This window comes from Suricata suricatta, chromosome 6 (genome assembly GCF_006229205.1).
Source record: "Suricata suricatta isolate VVHF042 chromosome 6, meerkat_22Aug2017_6uvM2_HiC, whole genome shotgun sequence".
Taxonomy (NCBI): Eukaryota; Metazoa; Chordata; class Mammalia; order Carnivora; family Herpestidae; genus Suricata; species Suricata suricatta.
This window is the reverse complement of record NC_043705.1, coordinates 11552635-11566651: the sequence shown is the minus strand read 5'-3', so window position 1 is coordinate 11566651 and position 14017 is coordinate 11552635. Positions and strand designations below refer to the sequence as shown.

Below are 14017 nucleotides of genomic sequence, written 5' to 3'. Positions count from 1 at the left end.
CAGGTCATGATCTCAATGATTTCTGAGTTTGAGCCCAGTGTCAGGCTCTGCGCTGGCAGTGTGGAGCCTGCTTGGGATTCTCTCTCCCTCTCTCTCTCTCTCTCTCTCTCTCTCTCTCTTTCTCACTCTGCCCCTCCCCTTCTCGTACTCTCTCTCTCTTTCAAAATAAATAGACTTAAAAACAACAACAATGATGCATCTTTAAAACATTTCCCTTTACCGGGAAACTTAGCTTTACAGAATCCAAACATTAAGAGGTTAAAAAGAAATGTCTGTTGTGTTGTCATTATAAGACAAAACAGAGTAAGCCAAGGAAATGCTTTTATATTTCAGGTCCTTCTTTTTCAGGAGCCAGCATTGTTAAATTACTTCCATTTCGGGAAATCTGATCTAATTTAGTGATCCTTCTTCCTTCTGGTGTGATTTCAAAAGTCATCCGATCCAAAAAGCATGCCAACAATTTCTTTATCACTCTTTATCACACTGTGAATTCTTGATCCCATACATTTGACCACACACTCTAGAGGCAGCTTCCGTGATGGGTTAGTGGTGGCATCAGCGCCATGGCTATGCTGGAAGTCAAGAGAGGAACAATTTTTGTTGTCTGGAGTGAAATCAGCATTTTGAAAAATATATTTACCAAAGGAGCATTCTAGGTAGAGAAGACTTTGAGGATTTCGGTTGCTTAATGTAAGTCAGTGACTCCATGTGGCCATTAACATGATCTCACGTGTAGTGCTGAGATCGTGTTGAGATTTTAGGAGGTCAGAATTATTCTGTAGCCCACGTGGTTCATGGCCTATGTAGAGATTTTTATTTTTTGGTTCTGGGTGCTACATCCGAAGGATAAACCTGGGTAAGAATATGTCAAGAGAAGGGTGGCCAGGAAGCTCAGGAATATGTCAATGATGTGCTGTAAATTTGGCCACCACATAATTTATTGTACAAACTAGGATGTGTGGGAGAACAGAAGAGGGCTACTGAGAAAAATTATTCAGTGCTTGGAAACAAAGCAAGAGAATGATTCAGTGTTCTTTTCACATCCTCCTGGGGCATTATTTATCGGGCCTGCCCAGGGATTATTTGAGCCCCTAGAAGGGTATACCTTTGGACTTTGCTCTCTATTATTTTAAAATTAATTAATTAATTTTTAATGTTTATTCATTTTTGAGAGAGAGAGAGACAGTGCATGGGTGGGGGAGGAGCAGAGAGAGAGGGAGACTCAGAATCTGAAGCAGGCTCCAGGCTCTGAGCTGTCAGCACAGAGCCCGACACGGGCTCCCGAACCACGAGATCATGACCCGAGTCAGACATTTATCCGACTGAGCCATCCAGGCACCCCCTCCTCTCTTATTTGATTGGAGCTTGGACACTGTGAAGTCTACAAAATACACTTGTAGAAAAACAACCCGAAAGTTTATTATCCAGTTCCAGTTAGGATAGTAACTAGTTTTAGATCTCCACTAGCAAACGTATTCTAACGTCTTTTTCCCAGGTCCTCTACCATGTTATTTGTTCCCTCCTTAATGAATAATCTGAATAAAATATTTACTGCACATCTATGCTGGTTTGGATGTCATATTTTAACTTTGTGAACTTCATATTTTGAGAGGCGTAATTATTGTTCTAAGAAACAAGATTGAGCACGGACTATCCTGGGAACCAGACTGTATAAAGAGACGTTTGAAGGAATTCAGAATATTTATTCTGGAGAAGATAGGATGTGGGATGCTTGGCAGGGAATTTGAGTGATAAATTGTCATGTTGTGTGTGTATTTTGAAAACCTTAAGGGACGGAGATACAACCTCCTTATAGCTCCTGGGAGAGACAGGAAGGCAGTAGGCAGCAGGAAGGTAGTTTTTTGGGTGCTGAAGCAGTCGTTGGGCGGGGCCCTGGTGCAGGTCTTTGGTGAGCAGGTCCGCGGGAGCCCTTTTCTGTGAATCAGCCTCCTGTCACTAGTGGAAGCTGACAACTGATGGATGGAAACCAGTTCTGTCAAAGAGGCTCAGGAGGATTAGGCGTTTTACCCATAGTTGCAGAAGTTGGAATTCAGACTTTGGTTTTAGATTTCCAAGCTGGAGCTCCTTTCATCAGACCCCAGCTGGATTCCCATCTTGATTTTACGCAGTTGGGTTTGGGCTAGTGTGTCTCTACTCTGTTATGTATCAGGTTTTCCACTCACCAAATTGTCTAAACATATTTCTAAGCATTGATGCAGTCTATATGGTTGACATTCTTAATGACAAAACGTGAGTTGGTACCTTGTAATGTACATGGTCCTTACAAGTCAGGACCACTTTTAGCTTTGTAAAATAAACTGCTCATAAGAATATGAAATATCTGGACACATGGGTGGCTGACTCTTGGTTTCGGCTCAGGTCATGATGTCACGGTTTCATGAGTTTGTGCTCCAAGTCAGGCTCTGTGTTGGCGGTGCAGAACCTGCTTGGAATTCTCTCTCTCCCTCTCTCTCTGCCCTTCCCCTACTTGCACTGTCTCTCAAGAAGAGCTAGCTCTTAAAAATATATATAAATGTAAAGAATATTAAAAAGAATATGAAATATCACCATCACCATAATACAAGGATATCTACCAGAATACTCACATGTACTATGTGAGTATTGTGTGTATGTGTATATTTAATTTAGAAATGTAAGTCTGGATTTTAAATGGATGGGAAACCTACAACAAGTCTTTCAGCTAAAGGTGCTGTATATTTGTTATAAACCACTGAGACATACCCAGGGAAATATATTATTACTACTTATAGCAGCCTTCACTTGACTTTAAGGAAAAACAATTCAAAATGTAAAAATGGCTCAGTAAACTCTGAAAGGACTCTATTTTATGGATGATTGCACCACTAAATAAGAAACCATTACCTGTGAAATAGTCTAATTGAATTCCTGATGGCACGGGTCAGTTTTATTGTTTTTTAAAAGAAATCTACGTTGAAGATAGATTGGAGCCTCAAAATGGTTCTTAAGCTCCTTAATCTTTTTGATTTTTTGGATAGTGCGCATAAAACATTTAGAAAACCTAAATAATGTTTGTGAACTCAGACTAACAAAATACATTAAAATGTTTTATAAAAAATGTTTATTCATTTTTGAGAGTGAGAAAGTGTGTGTGTGTGTGAGAGAGAGAGAGAGAGAGAGAGAGAGAGAGAGAGAGAGGGAGAATGAGTAGGGGAGGGGCAGAGAGAGGGAGACAGAGGATCCAAAGCAGGCTCCTTGCTGACAGCACAGAGCCTGATGCCAAGCTTGAACTCATGAATCATGAGATCATGATCTGAGCTGAAGTTGGATGCTTAACAACTGAGCCATGCATGGCCCCCCTACATTAAAATCTTTGAAATGATAGATTCATGGAGTCTTTATTCACTTGCTGTATGATCAACCAGAAATTCCATTTTTACTCTTTTTCCTTATGTTAACTACCATCTGCTTTTAAAATTGTTATCGGTCTACTTCAACTGCCATTGTGCTTCAGGTCTGTCCTTGGCTACTATGAGATGTAAAAGACATGAATGGCTTATAGTATCATTTCTCAAACTTTTGTTTAAAAGATTTTTTAAATAATAATCTCGACACCCAGTGTGGTGCTCAAACTCCCAAGCCCAAGATCAAGAGTCACATGCTCTACCAACTGAGCCATCCAGGCACCCCTCAAACTTTTGAAAAAAACTGTCACCACCTTCCAGGGGCAAGTGATCTTATTGATGATAGGGGCTTGGTTGGAAATGAACAAAATAACGCAAATGGTAGAAAAAATCCTGCATACTGGACTTATTAAAGGGTTTGTTCACTGTTAGGACTTGTGCTATAGAAAATGAAAGAATCCAGAGTTATAGATGATTCTCCTTGTAGAGACAAAGGACGACCTTATCTCCTGGGCCTGTATCTTCCATCTCTTCAGTCCTGTAATCGGCAGGGACTGTGGTTTTTGAGTCCTTGGTTTGTTTGTTTGTTTGTTTTTAAGTTTATTTATTTAGAGAGAGAGAAAGCACAAGTGGGGAAGGGGCATAAAGAGAGGGGAAGGAAGGGAGAATTCCAAGCAGGCTCTACACCATCAGCACAGAGCCTGATGCCACGAGATCATGACCTGAGCTGAAACCAAGAGTGGGCTGCTTAACTTACTGAGCCACCCAGGCGCCCCCGAGTCCTTGGTTTAAAGCAACAAAGTGGTCCCAGTGTTAGATCTGTTCAGTCAGAAAAGAAATGATGGAAATGAGATGGAAAGGCCACTTGCTGTCCTAGGACAGTTCCAGGGATACTGATGGAAAGCGCAGGAGACAAGTCTGCTAATGAGCTTAGTGTTAAAGATTTGGCTGTTAGAGATTTGGGGGCCCTGAATGGTTTGCTTCTGTTCTGTGATGACTTACCCATGTGTGTGTGTGTTGTGGGAGGAGGGGCGGGCATCCAGGGAAGAAGGCGGAAGAGATGGGGGGATAAGGAATTTCCAGGGAGGAAATCAGATCACTTGTCAGCAATATTGTGTCCTTTTGTCCCCCCCATAAAAAAATTGGTATTTATGCCTTCTGTTTTTGTTGTTGTTGTTGAACTTATCCTATTTCAGAGGTAAACAATAGTAGAGGGAGCGTTTCTCCCCCTAATCCCTGATATCGCAATGCCTCTGAGTTTTTACCATTATTAATGTCCAGAAAAAAAATTGCTTTTGCTTTAAAGTCAATGTTCCTTGTCAAAGGAAGGAATCATGGTTTATATAGTAATTTGATAGTTATTTGTTGAATGCTTCCAACATCATAGGTGTTCTGTTAGGTGCTTGAAATATCCTATTGGGCCTAGTTTATAAAGAGATTTTTAGTGTATATATATATATATGTGTGTGTGTGTGTGTGTGTGTGTGTATGTGTGTGTGTGTGTATAAATATATATAAATTATGTAAGCATTTATTTATATAAAGAGAATATATATTCCATCAGGTTGTGGGTCTCATGATTGTGGGGTCAACCCTGCATCAGGCTCTGTTCTGAATATGAAGCTTGCCTGGAATTTATTCTCTCTCTCTCTTTCTCTCTCTCTCTTTCCCTCTGCCCCTCCCCCACTTATGTGCTCGCTCTGTCTGTCAGATTAATACATCTCCTCATATTAAATCACTTTTACATTCTTGAATGAAATTGATTTGGCCAATTAAAACTTTTTTTATTGTTTATTTACTTTTGAGTAAGACAGAGATAGAGTGCAAGTGGGGGAGGGACAGAGGGAAGGGGGGAAACACAGAATCTGGAGGAGGCTGGAGGCTCTGAGCCATCAACACAGCGCCCAAGGCAGGGTTTGAACTCCCAAACCGTGAGGTCATGACCTGAGCTGAAGTCAGATTCTTAACCAACTGAGCCACTCAGGCACCCTTTGATTTGGCCATTAAAAAAAAAAAATTGTCCTTGATTTGATTTGGTAGATTTTTGTTTGGACTTACTGAATGTTGTGACTTACTGAATTGTAAGTATGCTGACGTATTGTTCTTTTATTGAAATATAATTGTCATAGAACATTATCTTAGTTTCAGGTGTACTGTATAAGGATTCAATAATTGTTTTGAAATGATTAACACAAGAAGTCTAGTTAACATCCATGACCATGCAATGTTACAGATTTGTGTTCTTTATGATGAGAACTTCTAAAATTTCCTCTTTTATCAGCTTTCAAACATACAATACAGGGGTGCCTGGATGGCTTAGTCGGTTGAGCGTCCAGCTTGGGCTCAGGTCATGATATCACAGTTTGTGGGTTCAAGCCCCAAGTCAGGCTCTGTGCTGACAGCTCAGAGCCTGGAGCCTGCTTCGGATTCTGTATCTCCCTCTCTCTCTGTCCGTCCCCTGCTCGGGTGCTCTCTCTCTGTCTCTCAAAAATAAAAAACATAAAATTAAAAAAATATACAATACAGTATTATTAATGATAGTCACCATGCTGTCTATTACATCTCCATGACTTACTTGTTTTATGACAGGAAATTTGAACCTTTTTACCCCTTTGCCCATTTTGCCTAGCCCCCAGTCCCTCTCTCTGGCAACCGCCAGTCTGTTCTCGGTATCTATTAGTTTGTTTTTGTTGTTGTTTATTTGTTTGGTTAGATGCCACATGTAAGTGCAATCATATGGTATTTGTCTTTTTCTATCTGACTGACGTTATGTAGCACAATGCCTTCAAGGTCCATCCATGTTGTCACAAATGGCAGGATTTCCTTCTTTTAAATGACTAAGTAATATTGTACATATACATCACATCTTCCTTATCCATACATGCATTGATGGACACGGATTGTTTCCATGTTTTGGCTATTGTGAATTTCAAGGTACAATGAACACCCATTTTCTTTTAAATGATTAAATCATTATTTATAAGAAAAACTGACAATTTTCTTTTTCATACTAGTTTATCAGATTTTGTATTGGGAATTTGTTATTTTTGTATGATTCACCGGGGGAGGTTTTCACCTCTTCTGTGATCTGGAATAATTTACATGACGAGAGCATGATCTGCTCTCTGAAGGATTAAAAAGCTTACCTATAAAACTGAGTCTAGGGCCTCTTTGAGGAGATGCATTTAGATGACCTGTTTAGCATTTCTGGATTGTTACTGATAGGTCTTCTTGAAGTAATTTTGGTACTTTCTCTCTTGCTAGAAAATTATTCAGTGAAGTGACAATGTTCAGATTTACCCTCTGCATCTGGCCAGGAGAAAGAGAGAAAAGAACTTCAGAGTCATATAGTAGACCAGGCCGAGAAATGGAGTATAGTACTTTTATCAGTTGGGTTAAATATTCTATTAGATTTTCTTTTGAACTTAATGTATTAATTATTATTACTGCTGATATTACAGAATATTTACAAATATTGGGATTATAGTGTGTACACTGTTTTTCAACTTGACTCCCCCCCCCTTAAATTTTGTGGGTCTTTTTATTAATTTGTGTAGAGCAGTTTCTAAACTCGACACTGTAGACATTTGGGGCCTGATAATTCTTTCTGGTGGGAGCCGTCCTGTGATTATAGAATGTTTACCAGCATCCCTGGCCTCTACCCACTAGATGTCAGTAGCACCCACACTCCTTTCCCAGTTGTGACAACACAGAGTGTCTGTAAATTAATAGCCCCTGGAGGGAAGGGCAAGATGACCCCCATCTGAGAACCACTGATGGAACTACTCCATTTATTATTATTTTTAATGTTTGCTTGTTTGTTTATTAGAGAGGGAGGGGGGGAGGGAGGGAGGAAAGAGAGGCAGAGAGAGTAGAGAGAGGATCCCAAGCAGGCTCTGCACAGCCAGCACAGAGCCTGATGCCGGGCTTGAATTCACCAACTAGGAGATCATGACCTGAAGTGAGATGCAGAGTCAGACACTTAACTGACTGAGCCACCCAGGCGCCCTCCATTCTCTTTTAAACAGCTGCATAGGACTTTATTTATAAATGTACCTTAACTAATGAATAACCTAGTGATGAATCTTTAGCTTGTTTCCAATTTCTCGTTATTACAAATACGCCGTAATCAATATTCCTCCACTCTTTTGTATGAATTTCCTTGGGATAAATCCTAGTACTAAAATTGTTGGATGAAATGTATGCACAGTTTTCACCTTTCATATTGCCAGATAGGATCAAGAGAGTTTATCTCCACAAATACTCTCATTAGCTGCGTCTCACAGTGCTTTTTCCCCTCATATTCTCTGAAATAGATTATCAATCTTTTCCATTGTAGTTAATCTTATCATTTTAATTTGCATTTCTTTGCTTAATATATGTTAATCAAACTTTGGAATCTATTTTGTGGACTATCTGTTGTATTTTTGCCTCTTTTTCATGCTGGGTTATGAATCCTTGTATTTTTGATTTGTAGGAATGCTTTATGTAAGCATTCAGACTCTCAATTTAAAAATGTTTAATGTTTGTTTATTTTTGAGAGAGAGAGAGAGAGAGAGAGAGAGAGAGACAGAGTGCGAGCAGGGAAGGGGCAGAGAGAGAGAGGGAGACACAGAATCTGAAGCAGGTTCCAGGCTCTGAGTTGTCAGCACAGAGCCTGATGTGGGGCTCGAACCCACTGGCTGTGACATCATGACCTGAGCTGAAGTCAGATGCTTAACTGACTGAGCCACCCAGGTGCCCCAAGACTTTCAATTTTATATGTTGAAATTTTTCCTCAGCTTGTTCTTTGCCTCCATATCCTCATTTACTGAATTTATTTTTGCATAATTTTAATCTTATGTGCTCAAATTGATGTCAGTTCTTAATTACTTCCCTGCTATGTTGAGAAAGATTACTCACATCCTGAGATGATTAAAATATTTACTCATTTTCTTCTAATACATTTCTGTTCTTATTACGTACATTTATATCTTTGATCTCTCTGGAATTTATGCTCCAACTCGTTACATAGAAATAAGCTTAATTTTCTTCCTCAAATGGTTTCCCCATTGATCCATAGCACTTTCTCGATAACTTGTCCTTTTACTCAGAATGTTATCTTCATCATGTATTAAATCCCAACTACCTATCGTCTTCCATTTGCTTATCCATTTCAAATACCCTCCTTCATGGTAAGTTTTGATATTTGGTAGGAAATTTTTCTCTTGTTCTTTTTCAAAATCGACAAGGGTATTCTTGCACATTGATTTTTCTATGAAGTTTGGAATCCTTCTTGTGTGTGTATATATGTTCCATGGAAAATCTGTTGGGTTTTCATTTGAAGTAACAGGTTTCGTATATTATTTGGCAGAGAATCAAAGGGTTTACAGTGTTCCTTCCCCTTCCATTAGCATGGCTTATATCTCCATTTATTCAGGTCTTCTTTTAAGGCCCTCAGTAAAATCTTTCTTCAGTAGTTTTGTTCAGTTGGCTACACCTCTCTCAGGCTACTATCTTCAAATGATTGGTTGTCCTTAGTTGTAGATTTATTTTTATGTTGATTGGAATGGGCAGCCAATGTTTGTATGTTCACCCCAAATACTGATTCCTTGCATGGGCCTGTGGATTCTTAGCTTTGGGTTGTGGATAAGTTCTGTTCCAAAGGTAAACTTACCTTTGGTGTGTGTGGATGGCCCCCTGTGACTGCCGAGGTGAGTTTACAGGTGGGTGCCTTGGTGAGTTGTATTCCTGGGAAGAGTCGGATCAGGTCTAACGTCCATCATAAACTAGGAAGCACATCTTTCCCTCTGTTTAGATTTAAGCTGTAACTCTTAGAGTGCAGGCCAAGGGCACATGCTATAGACCACTGTTCTGTCTACACCGGGCAGAGGATGGACTACTTGGCCCACTTGTCAAAGGTGATCTATTATGTAATTACCTTAAATGCTGGTTCTGTCTTCCATTCCTGCCAATTCTTTTTTTTTTTTTAACTGTATTTATTTGTTTCGATAGAGAGAAAGAGAGGGAGCATGTGAGCAGGGGAGGAGCAGAGAGACAGGGAGAGAAAGAATACCAAGCAGACTTTATGCTGTCAGTACAGGACCTAATGTGGGGCTTTTGATCTCACAAACTGTGAGATCATGACCTGAGCCGAAATCCAAAGTCAAACACTTAACTGACCAAGCCACCCAGGAGTTCTTGCCAAATCTGAGCCTAGAGCTTTCTTGGTTAGGAATGACCAGTGCCTCTGCTAAAGCCTTGTCCTGTACCTATTTTGCCTTTTGTGATTTGCAGACTCAAGACTTTCTTCTTCTTGGGAACATTGCTTCTGAAATTGCTTTTGCTTCATCTAGTCTGTTGCCTCTTCATAGAACAAAACCATGTGTACATGTAAGTACATGCCTGTGCTTTGTATCTTCTATCCTGTCATTATTTTTAAAAATCTCTTGTCATGCTCTGAGTTCCGGGTACCCAGCAGACACTGAAAACATTGTCTATGTAGTAGTTACCACAGCAGCTTTTCCAAACAGCAAATCATGCAAAGTTATGACTATTTTTCATAATGAAAAAATCCCAAACATGGAGATAATTGATAGCTAGGTGCTTTGAAGCCTCAACGTAGTACTGTTTTTTATCATTCTGTCATTTCCTGTCTCATTCATATTCACTTAACAATAACTTGTTTTTCAATTATCCAGTCTTCTCAGTTTTCTCCAAAAGAAGCCAAAAGGTGGGCACCTGGCTGCCTCAGTTAGAAGAATGTGTGACTCTTGATCTTAGGGTTGCAAGTTTGAGCCCCACACTGGGTGTAGAGGTTACTTAAATAAATAAAGGAACATAAAAACAACAACAGCAACAACAACAAAAGTTACCCAACATAAAGAAAAGATACCTTTATTTATTTTTTACTTTTTAACATTTATGTATAAAATGTATACATTATAAATTATACATACATTATAAAATTTAATGTATTTTTAAAACAGATATAATATCACAATGGTATATTAAGAAAATTTCCAAATATACATAAAAGATGCTGGGCTGAGTGTCATTGCCCAATTAATGGATCTATGAGTCACCCTGAGCCTTTCCAGAATTATGCGACGGAGAAAAGACACCTTTAAAAGAAGTTTTGTTGAACGACTGAAACCAGGCACAAAAGTACACATACTGTGGGATTCCACACACATGGAATTAAAGACAGGCAAACATCACTGATGACAGTAGAAGTCAGAGAGTGGTTATTGAAGAGGGAGGTGGGTATTGCACAGAAAAGAGGTCCAAGGGAATTTTCTGGAAGGACAGAAATGTTCTATGTCTTGATCTGGGTGGTGGTTGTGTACATAAGTAAATTTTATATAGCTGTATGGGTAAGAATGTACACCTTACAGTATATAAATCATACCTCAAGGGAAAAAAATGGGGGAGGGATGGGTGAAATACGTGATGGGGATTGGGGGGGCACTTGTGATGTACGGAAGTGTTGAGTCACTGTATTGTATGCCTGACGCTAGTCTAGCACTGCATATCAGCTAACTGGAATTAAAATAAAAGCTATTAAAAAAGCTAAAAAAGATGGGCGCCTGGATGGCTCAGTCGGTTGTGCATCCTGACTTCGGCTCAGGTCATGATCTCACGGTTCATGAATTCAAGCCCGACGTCCGGCTCGCTGCTGTTAGAGCAGAGACCACTGCAGATCCTCTCTGTCCCTCCCCTACTTGCGCTTTCTCAAAAACAAGTAAGGGGCGCCTGGGTGGCTCAGTTGGTTGAGCGTCCGGCTTCAGCTCAGGTCAGATCTCACGTTTGTGGGTTCGAGCCCCGCATCAGGCTCTGTGCTGACAGCTAGCTCAGAGCCTGGAGCCTGCTTCTGGTTCTGTGTCTCCTTCTCTCTCTGCCCCTCCCCTGCTCGCACTGTCTCTCTCTGTATCAAAAATAAATAAAACATTAAAAAAAACAAGTAAAACACTAAATAAAAAGCTAAAAAAGAAAATTATATACTAATTTATGTTTTGCTCGCCTATTCCTGGCTCGGCACTTTAGGAACAATGATTGTGCTGAGCAGTCTTGGGCTCTTTCCTCTCCTCCTGATGGGCCCAGCATCATACAAAACACAACAGAAGGAAACGACAGAAGTCATGGTGGCTGGTAGGTTGACCTTTTTGTGTCCTGTGAGGAGTGGCATCCATTTCAAATGGAATTCTTTTCATTTTCGGACTCTCCCTGAGAGAGAGCAAGGGGATGGGGTGTTTGTTCATCACCCCCAGCACACAGGAAGAAGAAAAATGCTCCTTCACAGAAGTCTCATGGCACGCAGGGGACAAAGTACCCAGAGCATTCGGAAGGGTGAAGGAGAAGCAAAGAAGCGGTGTACCGAGCGGGGCCAAATGGCCCCAGTGTGCAGTCAAATTACCTGCACGCAGCACCTGATAAGTAATAGCTGCTCCTTTTCAAATCTTAGGTCTTTTGATTAAGCCAAGAACATCTCTGAGCAACTGGAGAAGAATCATCTGCCCTTACTTTTTTTTATAATGATTTTATTTTTGAGAGACACAGAGAGACAGCATGAGCAGGGGAGGGCCAGAGAGAGAGGGAGACACAGAATCGGAAGCAGGCTCCAGGCTCTGAGCTGTCAGCACAGAGCCTGATGGGGCTTGAACCCACAAACTATGAGATCATGACCTGAGCTGAAGCTGGATGCTTAACTGACTGAGCCACCCAGACACCCCTCATCTGCCCTTATTAATGTTTGGGCAAGTGTGTGTGTGGGAGTATGTGTGTGTGAGTATCTGCATGGTGTGTGTGTGTACGTGCATGTGCACCACAAGAAAGGAGCTATCTTTGATTAACCTTATGGTTGTTTTCATGAGAAATCACTTCTACTGGATTTATGGGGTGAGGGGTGATAAATAGCCTGTTTGCATCCCCTAAATCATCCCAGCAGGGAGCCCAAAAAAGAGTCAAGCCCTTTGGTTGGAGAAATCATGGGTGTTCCCGCAGAGAAAGTCGGGCTCTCTAGGGAAAAGCTCACTCTCACTGACGTGTAATTAAAGAGGCAACAGGACCCGGAATGACCATCGTTTGGAAGTGAGGCGGGAAAGACTAATGAGAGGGAATGAAGACTAATGGTATAATGCTGACCCAAAGCTAAGTTTCTAGCATTGCCTGAATAATACATAAACTTGTAATTAAGATTTAAGATGATGCCCGGTGGGAAATGTTCTTTTGGGCCAGAAGAATTCAATATTTCTTGTGGTCATTAAAGGAAAGATGATAAATCATCTTTTCCTTCTCTGTTGGAAGTAAGAGAGTGGTAAACTTGAAACACCGAGAAAGTGCAGAGATATTTAGAAGGATGAGCTGAGGCTGCTGCAGAAGTCCCAGACTCGTGGGAGTCACACTGAGTCTCATCGCCTGAAATGTGTGTCAAGACTCAGAAGAGTTGTGACTTTCTGGTGTGGGGGTGGGGTGGGGGTGGGGAGAGAACGGACTTGGAGTTTTGAACTTTTAGGAGTTTTTTTTTTAATATTTATTTATTTTTGAGAGAGAGAGAGAGAGAGACAGAGACAGAGAGAGAGACAGAGAGAGACAGAGAGACAGAGAGAGAGAGAATGAGCAGGGGAGGGGCAGAGAGAGAGAAAGACACAGAATCCAAAGTGATCTGAGCTGTCAGCACAGAGCCCAAGACAGGACTCCAACTCATGAACCATGAGAACATGACCTGAGCCAAAGTCAGATGCTTAACCAACTGAGCTACCCAGGTGGCCCAGGTGTTTTGCTTTTGTTTTGTTTTGTTTTGTTTTTAATGAGATGTTGCTCTAAACACTTTCTGGTCTACCAGTCTGTATTTGTAGAGCTTAGATTTTAGGTTTGAGATCTTCAACTGTTTCCACAGTCTTCTGTGAAATAGCTCTAGGTGTGGCCTCTGGGTGGATTTCAATTCCCAACATACAGGAAGGTGCAGGGCTAACATACTTACCTGCATCTATACACAAGAAACCAGAGTAAATGGTCCAAAGGTATGTAGCCACTTGGTTGGGCTAGGATTTGAGTGTTGATATCCAGTTTCAGCATCAAGGGTCCAAAGAGACACATTTCTTTCCCTTTTTAAAAAAAATTTATAGTTTATTTTCAAGCTGGTTTCCATATAATACTCAGTGCTCTTTCCTGCAAGTGCCCTCCTCCATGTCCATCACCCCCCTTCCTCTTTTCCCCTCCCACTTCAGCCCTCAGTTTGTTTTCAGTATTCAAGAGTCTCTCATGATTTGCCTCCCTCCTTCTCCCTAACTTTTCCCCTCCCCATGGTCCTCTGTTAAGTTTCTCCTGTTAGACTTATGAGTGCAAACATATGGTATCTGTCCTTCTCCACCTGACTTATTTAGCTTAGCATGACACCCTCGAGGTCCATTCGCGCTGCTAAGAATAGCCAGATTTCATTCTTTCTCATTGCTGTGTAGTATTCCATTGTGTATATATACCACATCTTCTTGATCCATTCATCAGGTGATGGCCATTTAGGCTCTTTCCATGATTTGGCTATTGTTGACAGTGCTGCTATGAACATTGGGGTACATGTGCCCCTATGCATCAGCACTTCTGTATCCCTTGGGTAAATCCCCAGCAATGCTACTGCTGGGTCATAAGGGAGTTCT

General features: G+C 40.9%; 1 pseudogene; it reads right to left on the bottom strand.

Annotated features, from left to right (window-relative positions):
* Positions 1 to 322: 322 nt before the first annotated feature.
* The window catches only part of LOC115293344, a 42993-nt pseudogene continuing 29298 nt past the window's right edge, over positions 323 to 14017 (bottom strand).